A 9,297-nucleotide genomic window follows, 5' to 3' on the forward strand; every position below is an offset into this window, starting at 1 on the left:
TCTGTGAGGGTCCTCCATCGCTAGTACCCGAGCCATTTTATTTTATTTTTTTTATTCCGTTCTCAGCCATCGTAGCTTCGTCCTCTTCGGCCGGAGATTGAATGAAGGTCGCGTTAAAGGATGAGTTTATATATATGTATATTTATACACCGTATGTTTTTGGTCTAAAGTGAAGCGTCACGATGACCTTCCCAAAGGTGAATTCTACCTCTCAGTTCTGATCCGTTTTTATCTCGACCTTTATGTTCTCGATGTGCCGTTTACTCGCCGGTAAATAATACGGCAGGTCGAAACGCGTCGTGACTACGTCCCCGTACGTTCCACGCACATCGACCACCCTCATCAATGGGGCGTAAGCGTCGCCTATCAGTTGAGGGCGAATGGCGTCGCAGTAACAGAACGTGATAAAATCCCGCTCGTAGAACGGAGGGATGATCGGCCAGCTTCCTGTCGAATTTGAACCATTCTCCGGGTTTCAGGCCCATAATGTAAGCGAGCAGTGGGTAAAATCACACGTGAGTCTGACCACCCGCTTGAAAATCGAATTTCCTCAGGTAATTGTTGTAGGACAGGTAAATATCAGAGATGATTTTTCTAAACGATGCATCCAGCGAAAAACCCCGTCGGGAATTTGTGACGACTCACCTCACTCTTCGCCCATGGCTTTTCGGCTTTAAACTTATATTCATAATAGGCTTGTTTTTCGGGAACGGTATACCATGTATGAGGATAGGAAATCTCTGTCATGGCAACATCCCATTCACCTTCCAGATCGATATGCTGGGCTAGATCCACGCGGTAACTGGAGATTTTGTTATCTTTAAAAACATCGAGGCTGGTGTTGGACGGCAGGGTGATGTAAAAGCTGGATCGTAATACGCTTCTTTCATCGAACGTTTCTCGGCCATGGCTGAACCCAAAATGAGGCGTGGATTGAGATTCTTTTATTCAAATTCTTTTTATACACACGTGGGGGGTGAGATTCGATTCAATTTATTTTGTATAGCTCCTTTTACAACATACATTGTAAGGGGACAATGAAAATTAATAATAAAAATAACTAATTAACTAGAAATAAGAATGAATTATTAAATTCAATAATTAGATGATTTTATCCCTAACAAAAAAACACCCTAGGATGGAATAAGGAAGAAACGGAGAAAAGGGAGACTCTTTATTCAACTTTTATTTTTTTAATACACACAGAGAAAGGGGAAACTTTTTATTCAACTTTTATTTTTTTAATACACAGAGAGAGAGAGGAGACTCTTTATTCAACTTTTATTTTTTAATACACACACACACACAAACGTTATTAATGTTTTATCATAAACAAAATTTGAACCAGGATCGAATGATCCAGAGTACCGCATATCATGATGTGTAGTTTTTTTAATTCATCCAAAATATTTACAGGGTGACTCATTCGCACGAGTAGGCTCGTAACATCGACAAACAGAGTGTAAAACATTATAAGATGCCACGCTCGGAAGCTGTCTTTCGTCAGTCCATTTAAGATTTTTATAAAGCAACCCGATAAATCAGATTTGCTCAAGATAGCGGCGTTGTGTACCAAGATGTTCCACGGTGTCTGAGTCGAGCTGTTCCGTACTTTTTCCTGCATGTTTTCCAGTCTCTCAAAGTCAGCGTTGCCGGGAAAACTCTTTGAAAAGACTCTGTTCTCGGTAGAGCATCTCATGAGTTCTATCAGCCGAGAGACATCCGTCGTCTCAGGTTCGATCACAGGTTTTCTCCAGTAATGTCCCATTTTCAAAAACTATATACATATATGTGTCAGCAATAAAATCAAACTACATGTATATATAATAGCTAGCAGCACTGAATATATAAATAGTATAGAATAAAATCAAACTACATGCGTATATAATAGCTAGCAGCAGCACTGAATATATAAATAGTATAGAGTAAAATCAAACTACATGCGTATATAATAACTAGCAGCACTGAATATATAAATAGTATAGAATAAAATCATACTACATGCGTATCGACAAAAACATATATAAGAGATAGAGGGAAAACACACTGAATAAAATCAAGTTAACGGAGATACCGGCAATCGATGATTAGCCTTTCGAAACGTGATGAACAGAGGGTTCCACAGCCTCCGCACCAGACCGTGAAAGCAGGTCTGAAAGACATCGTCCGGTGGATCAAGCAAGCACGTGTGCTGTCTCTGGCTAGGATGTCTGATCCAACAGCCGTCGCATATCTCTTCAGCGTACAACTTCAGAGTCCTGTTGAGCACAGCTGATTCCAGACATTTGAAAAACTCAATCCTTAGCAAACAGTGTGAGAGCGGGGCATCGGGGTCATCTGATTTGCAGGGTGCGTTCTCGTCGGATGGACCGTTCTGAACCTCCATCCCCGCAGGACCCTCGTCGGCGTGCCCCAAGACGGTGGATTCCTCAGAGCGAGGGGGTGAAAGCTGTTGCGAGGACTCAGGGGTCGCAGGAGTGGTTGGTGGTAAAGGAATGGCGTAACTGTCCTCCGGAGATGAAGGAGGATCGGACATCTCTTACTCTACATCTTCTGACGCCTTCGGTATGAGCCGGGTAGGCCTGATTCTCTTAAGCACGCGCTCGCAGCCGGCGTCCATTTTTCTCTTTCTATCTCTCTTTCGCTCTTCTCCTCTCTCGTTCAAGTCTTCTTTTATACTGAACCTCCAAGGTACCGGGAAAAGTCTCCGGGAGAGAGAACCTCCCGCTGCCTCTCCATTTTCCTTCATCCTCATCAAAATTCTCAAGGAAGACCTTCTTTAACACACCCCAGTCGTTAGAGGATAACGAAGCCGCATGCCTCGGGACCGTCTCTCCACAGTTCAACTGATAAAGCTGCAATTCCCCTATTTCGTATCTAAACACATAACCCCATCGGCCCCCAGAATCCAAAGGCCATTCCTCGCACAACGGATCCGATGGCGGTGCCTGAGTACGACGAAGACATGCTTTGCTTTTCCACGGACCCTCTTTGTCAGAATCTTGAAAAATCGATATAAGAGTCTCATTGATAATAGAACTCCCGTGATACACCATTAATCCTCTTTTTGCATATAACCGTTTACGTTTCACAAATAAAAAAAAATATAGGTTATTAATAAAATATTTAAAATCACACCATAAGTTCAAGACACGGCCGCATGAAACGCACCCTCGTGCACTGTCCGTAAACTTTCGGCCTCGCATTCCCGCGGCCAGCCTCGCGCACTGTACGAAAACTTTTGCACACACCCTGAAACGCGCGAACGGAACCCTGGTGTGCGTGAACGGATATTCAAAAAATTGGGAGGGGGAATCGGGGCGGGATATCCAGAAAATAGAAGAATCTCATTGGTCCCAAGGGGGCAGGACTTCCTATCACAATGCGTTCTGATTGGATGAAAGGGGGTGGGACTTCATGATATGGTGCGTTCTGATTGGACGACCTTTCACCTAGAACTGTCAAAATACACTTTGACCAAAGGTGGTTAGTACTCTCTCTATTGGTTATTCTAAATTGCCCATAGGAGTGAGTGTGAGGGCGTGTGGTTGTCTGTCTATATGTGGCCCTGCGATGGACTGGCGACCTGTCCAGGGTGTACTCCTGCCTTTTGCCCTATGTGCGCTGGGATAGGCTCCAGCAGACCCCCGTGACCGTGATAAGCGGGTATAGACAATGGATGGATGGATGGATTTCGATTTGATTTCCAGTAACCTGCGGCAAACCAGTAAATTGTTTGGACATAATGAACAAGACTCAGAGGAAAGGAAAGGTTTGTCAAATGCTTTAATATGAACTTTTTTGATATTTACACACCCTTCCCCTCCCTCACATTGTTTCTTTGCATCATGTATGTCTATGTAATGACTTCAGGTGAACAGTCTTGTCGGAACTTTAAGCTAAAGTTCAAGAAGTTGGCCACAAACATATTCTACTGAAGTACAGTCAATAACTTAATATTTAAAAAGTGTATCAAAGTTAGTGCTGAAGTTTATGTTGTGTTTCTGTATTAAAATGTGTGTCCCATCACCTGCAAGGTCTAGGAAATTAATTTTGCTGCAAAGTAATGCATTTAGGTCTTTAAGAGAGCAGCCCTAATGGTAATATTTTGGATTGAAAAAAATTGTAATTTTGCATTAGTGCAGAACAAAGTTGTATTATAGGAATGTCTATTTATCTTAAAATGTCAGGATACATGTTTTCACTCTAGCAGACATCTTTTTTCTTTCGGCTTTTCTCTTCAGGGGTCGCCACAGTGAATCATCTCTCTCCACCTATCCCTATCTTCTGCATCCTCAACACTTACACCCACTAGCTTCGTATCCTCATTTATTACATCCATATACCTCCTCTTTGGCCTTCCTCTTTTCCTCCTGCCTGGCAGCTCCATGTCCAACATTCTCCTACCAATATAGTCACTCTCCCTCCTCTGGACATGTCCAAACCATCTTAACCTGGCCTCTCTAACTTTGTCCCCCAAACGTCCAACATGAGCTGTCCCTCTAATGTACTCGTTCCTAATCCTGTCCAACCGTATCGCTCCCAAAGAGAACCTCAACATCTTCAGCTCTGCTACCTCCAGCTCTGACTCCTGTCTCTGTCTCAGTGATACTGTCTCTAAACCATACAGCATGGCTGGTCTCACCACTGTCCTGTACACCTTCCCCTTGATTCTCGCTGAAATATTTCTATCACACAGAACTCCCGACACCTTTCTCCACCCATTCCAACCTGCCTGCACTTGCTTCTTTACCTCTTTCCCACACTCTCCATTACTCTGGACTGTTGACCCCAAGTACTTAAACTCCTGTACCTTCTTCACCTCTTCACACTGTAATCTTACTGTTCCACTTCCCTCCCTGTCATTCACACACATGTACTCAGTCTTACTATGACTGACTTTCATTCTTCTTCTCTCCAGCGCAAACCTCCACCTCTCCAGGTTTTCTTCCACCTGCTCCCTGCTCTCACTACAGATCACAATGTCATCTGCAAACATCATTGTCCAAGGAGACTCCTGTCTGACCTCCTCTGACGACTGGTCCATCACCATAGCAAACAGGAAGGGGCTCAGAGCCGATCCCTGATAGAGTCCCACCTCCACTTTGAACTCCTCTGTCTGCCCTACAGCACACCTCACCACTGTCCTGCTCCTCTCAAACATGTCCTGCACCACTCTGACATACTTCTCTGCTACTCCTGACTTCCTCATACAGTACCACAGCTCTTCTCTTGGCACCCTGTCATACGCTTTCTCCAAGTCTACAAACACACAGTGCAACTCTCTCTGACCATCCCTATACGTCTCCATCAACATTCTCAGAGCAAAAATTGTATCTGTTGTGCTCTTTCTGGGCATGAAGCCATACTGCTGCTCACAAATTTCCACTACCTTCCTTAACCTAGCTTCCACTACTCTCCCATAGCTTAATTGTATGGCTCATCGACTTTATCCCCCTATAGTTGCTGCAACTCTGCATGTCACCCTTATTCTTAAAGATCGGCACTAATACACTTCTTCTCCATTCCTCAGGCATCTTCTCACTCTCTAAAACCCTGTTAAACAGACTAGTTAAAAATTCCACTGCTGCCTCTCCTAGACACTTCCAGACCTCCACCGGGATGTCGTCAGGACCAACTGCCTTTCCAATTTTCATCCTCTTCAAAGCCTTCCTGACTTCATCCTTTCTAATCTTATCTACTTTCTGTTCCACAGAGTTCACCCCTTCTACTCTTTCTTCTCTCTCATTTTCCTCATTCATCAGCTCTTCAAAGTACTCCTTCCATCTCCTCCGTAAACTCTCCTCACTTGTGAGCACCTTTCCATCTCTATCCTTAATAACTCTAACTTGCCACACATCCTTCCCATCTCGATCCCTTTGCCTAGCTAACCTGTACAAGTCCTTCTCAACTTCTCTAGTGTCTAACCTAGTGTACAACTCATCATACGCCTTCTGCTTGGCCTTAGACACCTCCCTCTTCACTCTGCGCTGTAACTCCTTGTATTCCTGTCTATTCTCTTCAGTCCTGTCCATGTCCCACTTCTTCTTGGCTAACCTCTTCCTCTGAATACTATCCTGAACTTACTCATTCCACCACCAAGTATCCTTATCTTCTTTCCTCCTTCCAGATGACACACCCAGCACCTTTCTTCTTGTCTCCCTGATCACTTCTGCTGTAGTTTCCCAGTCATCTGGCAGCACTACCTGACCACCCAGAACCTGCCTCAACTTTTGTCTAAATTCCTCACAACATTCCTCTTTTTTCAGCTTCCACCACTTGGTTTTCTTCTCCATCTCTAAATTTGACCTCTTCTTCTTACAGACAATCAAAGTCATCCTACACACCACCATCCTATGGTGTCTGGCTACACTCTCTCCCACTACTACTTTACAGTCACTAATCTCTTTCAGATTGCCTCTTCTACATAGTATGTAGTCTACCTGTGTGCTCCTACCTCCACTCTTGTAAGTCACTCTATGCTCCTCCCTCTTCTGAAAATAAGTGTTAACCACAGCCATGTCCATCCTCCCAGCAAAGTCCACTACCATCTGTCCTTCAAGGTTCCTTTCCTTAACTCCAAACTTGCCCATCACCTCCTCATCACCTGTGTTCCCCTCACCAACATGTCCATTAAAATCTGCTCCTATCACCACTCTCTCACCTGTTGGAATAGTCTCTATCACCTCATCTAATTCACTCCAGAATCTCTCTTTCCCGTCTAACTCGCAACCTACCTGTGGGGCATAACCACTAACAACATTCAACATCACCCCTTCAATCTCCAACTTCAGACTCATCACCCTGTCTGACACTCTCATCACCTCCAGAACATTCCTCACAAACTCCTCCTTCAGGACCACACCTACCCCATTTCTCTTACTATCCACACCATAATAAAACAGTTTGAATCCTGCTCCTATACTACGAGCCTTGCTACCCTTCCACCTGGTCTCCTGTACACACAGGATATCCACCTTCCTTCTCCCCATCAAATCATCCAGTGCTTTACCTTTCCCTGTCATAGTACCAACATTCAGAGTTCCTATTCTCAATCCTACACTCTTACCCTTCCTCTTCTCTCTCTGTCTACGCACTCTCCTTCCTCCTCTACTTCTTCGAACAACAGTAGCCCAATTTCCACCAGCACCCTGTAGGTCAACGGCGCCGATGGTGGTCGTTGCTAACCCGGGCCTCGACCAATCTGGTATGAAATTTAGAGTACTGACAATTTGCGTGGTTATATTTGGCAATGTTTTACGCCGGATGCCCTTCCTGACGCAACCCTCTCTATTTATCCGGGCTTGGGACCGGATTTGCAAAAGGATTTGCAAATCTACATTTTCTTAAGTAATCTGAAACTATTACTACAAGTATTAGTCTTAGAAGTTCACCCTACTAAATGAGTAGTCAGTTGTTAGACAACTAGTTAATTAGATACATTCTTTTCAGCACTGATTTCCATTTCAGGCACTTGAACTGATGGATTCAACCACTGAACAAAAGCAATCACGCAAGAGAGACTCAACAAGCTCTGTAATTCAATTTATTTTATTTTTTCATTTGGAATTCATGAGACATATCTCAGAGTTACATCACAATCATACAATAATATTTTGTAATAAGTATCATAGTTATTTCTTTGTTTTAACTTAGGACAGCTTTTGCATTTATGGGTGAAGTATTCTTATAATGAATGGAGTCATAAAATTCTTACTTTGTGGTGATACATTTTCTTGAATTCTTGACCTTTAAACTGCTTTTTGTGCTAAGACTCAAACAAAACAGGCAGCTACACACATGGTTGATGTTCTGAAGGAGGACCTCTCCCATGCAGGAACCACTAAGAAATGTAAGTATTGCAATAACTAAATAATATAAAAGTAATACTTTTCTATTAAAGCAAATGCTGAAACTTATTTTACAGTTTGAGTCAGAAAGCGAGGGTGACAGGTCATCACAGTGCCCAAAACAGAAACCAAGGCTTGATGAAGACATTGCCAGTGATTTGAAAGGTATGTAAGATGAAGTGTAGTTTGTTTTATAGTTGATGAAGCACATGAGATCAAAACCAATGTAAATGTTCACTATCTTTGAATTACTAGATTTGCTAAATGTAGTGAAAACACTGAAGGATATAGTGAAGGTCATGAAGGTGGCTCCAGCCTCATCAAGTGAAGTGCATTATACAGAAGTGATATCACCACAAGCAGAAATGGTATGGATACACATGCACAGATATACTTCGAATGTTAACATTAAAAGTTCACACATTCAGTATGCTTAAATATAAGCAAACTATTAGTCGAGTATTAGAATAGAGTTAGTACAAGGGTCCATTAAGTATCCTAAGTTTTAACTGTTCCACAGTTGCATGTTCATTAATTGTTTATAAGTCATTGAACAAGCAAAACATTGTTTAAACACTACACCAAAAAAGATGTAAATTCACTTGAAAAAAAATCTTGGCAAAGTATTTTAATTTTAGTATCCTGAAAAGGCATAATTACTTAATTATATAATTAAGCCTCTGTTCATGTCATTGACGCACACATGCACTTCTGACACAATTTTCTTTTATCTAAATAGATCTCCCTGGGTGGAGAAATAACAATTCCTAAAAAGACATTTGATCGGTTGTCCAGGACAAAAATGTCAGTGTTTACCCAGGAGCTGGCAGTCATTATTTTTGGACGTGAGGTTCTGGCCACATCAAGTCTTACAGGCAAGAAAACCAACTAAACACCACTGGACTCCATCAAAGTTAATGTGGTATGTTGGTATGTTTGTTGTTTTCTTGATTTAAACAGGTTACAGCTTCACTTAAAATGGTGACCTAAAAAATTGTGCTTCATGTCCTTGTACATAAATTAATTCATTTTATTCAAATACAACATGTTTACTCCTTCACTGCCAGTGTTTTTTTAAGAAGAAAAATAACCCCACTGTTAACCTCCACCAGAATTTGATTTTTACCTAACTTTCTTGGACCCCAGAATATTTTGTTGTATGAATATCTGCACAAACAATATATCAAAATAAAGTCCAGAGATTTTTATATGGTTGTATATATGCACTGATAACATCAGTATCACTATCACAACAATCATTATCACTATTCATTCATTCATTCATTCACTATTCAGTCTTTAATTTCACATTTATTTTTAGCTTTCAGGGAAATGCCTTTCCAACACATTTTATGTGCAGAACTAGTATGCATTTTTTATATTTGATTTTGTACCTGTTTCATCCAGAATTTCATGAAGCTATATCAACAATCTGCATAAAAATTGT

This window comes from Hemibagrus wyckioides, linkage group LG26 (assembly GCF_019097595.1).
Source record: "Hemibagrus wyckioides isolate EC202008001 linkage group LG26, SWU_Hwy_1.0, whole genome shotgun sequence".
Taxonomy (NCBI): Eukaryota; Metazoa; Chordata; class Actinopteri; order Siluriformes; family Bagridae; genus Hemibagrus; species Hemibagrus wyckioides.